The sequence below is a fragment of the Gavialis gangeticus genome, unplaced genomic scaffold, assembly GCF_001723915.1.
Source record: "Gavialis gangeticus isolate Ggan-Ray unplaced genomic scaffold, GavGan_comp1, whole genome shotgun sequence".
In the NCBI taxonomy this organism is placed as follows: domain Eukaryota; kingdom Metazoa; phylum Chordata; order Crocodylia; family Gavialidae; genus Gavialis; species Gavialis gangeticus.
In genome coordinates this window covers 3,809,212-3,810,961 of record NW_017729020.1, presented here as the reverse complement: position 1 = coordinate 3,810,961, position 1,750 = coordinate 3,809,212, and positions in this window count along the sequence as shown.

The following is a 1,750-nucleotide window of genomic DNA, read 5'->3' as shown; positions in this document are numbered from 1 at the left end:
TGTGGGTTTGGGGGGGGGGGGGAGAGAGAAGGGGGATGAATAGTGGAGAGATACCATTGGAGTAAGGCTTTCCAAGCAGACTCCCTGTCTTCCACCTTGGTATTACAACAACTCCTACTGAGATGATAAAATATGCAGTGACTCCAGCGATTGCTGGCATCCAGTGTGGCTGCTACTTCTAATGATTATTATGCAGCAATGTTATTCAACAGTCCAGGAGGGTGCATAAAGCACAGGTTCTCCACCTCTTTAGACTCAAAGCACCTCTCAGTAGATTTGAGGCACTCCTCTGAAAATTCCAGCTCTTAATTTTCACTCGGTTATTGACTCTAGAAAAATAAGAGAGCAATTATTTTGTTTGCAAAGAACTTGGCCCAAAACAGGTCAGTAGACTTTTAACACTTCGGATTCCTATCTGAAAGATCTGGTTTTATCTTGTTAGGCATGCAAACATGATTCACAGTGTGAACATAAGATAGCACCCTGAAAGGATCTCAAGGCACCCCAGGGTGCCAGAGCACCCTGATTGAGAATCGCTGGCTTAAGAAAATGGAGCCATGGCTGGGTAGGATGGAGGAAGAATGGCTTTGTGAGTAATAGAGCATTAACCTGGCACTTAGGAGACACAGACTGCATGATTGCTCTGCTCTGCCCCATACTCCCTATCTGTGCTTGAGTAAGTCACTTGGCCATCTTTTTGCATCAATTCCCCTTGCCATCTGCCTTACCCCATTGGAGCATTGTGAGGATAAATTTGTTGAACCTCTTGAGATACTCAGGTAGTGCAGTAACCTTAAATAGAATGACATTGGGAAGTGCATGATGGGGAACATATACTGCAGAGATTGGTGTCCAACCAGAAGTAAAAGGTCACTTTTGCTTATACTAGACAACCCCCTTCAGATCTGAATTTGCCCATCAGACAGGGCTATTTGGATGTGGCAGTTTTTCTTTGCCCCCACCCCATCTTAAGGTTTTAAGCATCAGTGCCTGCCTCTGAGTCCCTGTAACCTAATGAAGTGGCAGTGATGCATGTGCCCTTCCAAGGCATAGCGCTTGCTCTCAGGAGTGCAGGTGCACACTGTTACGCACCTGCTGGAGCAGGCTGTCATGCTGTCATACTTGCATGCATGCATGCAGTGAGCTGATATTGCTATGTAAGCAGTAATATGTGACCTTGTAGCAGAAGTCACAGAGGTTCCTCTGCTTTAGCAGGCAGCATGCTTGGCTCATAACTAGTATATAACCAGCTGTGGCTGCTTAAAGGGCTTTTCTAGAACACAGCACATTATATTGTGAAATCCTCTTGCTGATACTGCAGCCAGGTTGTAAATGTTGCTTCTGAAATCCTGCAGCAACTCAGTTCCCTAGTTTCTTTTCTGTGGGGATGGTATGAGCTCCTTGGCTCTCCAAGTAAAGATACTTCTTTCCTTGTCCAATAATAAAACCCTCTTATGGTTTAAAAAAAAAAATAATATCCTGACTTTAAAGTTAGTAAGTTGGGTGTTCATAAGTAAAATGGGAAACCAAGCTAGTTTGAAACCTTTGAAAGAGAGGTTGGAAAAGAACTTTAACTTACCCTGTACCTTCCCCTGGCTAATGCAGGATTCTTCCTCAAACTGATTCCTAGCACTGCATTCTGCCTAGTTACTCAGGTCAGAGGCCTTTCATCGTTCCCCATCGCAGACTGTTCCACCCTCTGAATTCACTGATGGGAATGTTTTCTTTCACCCCCCCCCCCCACAAAAAA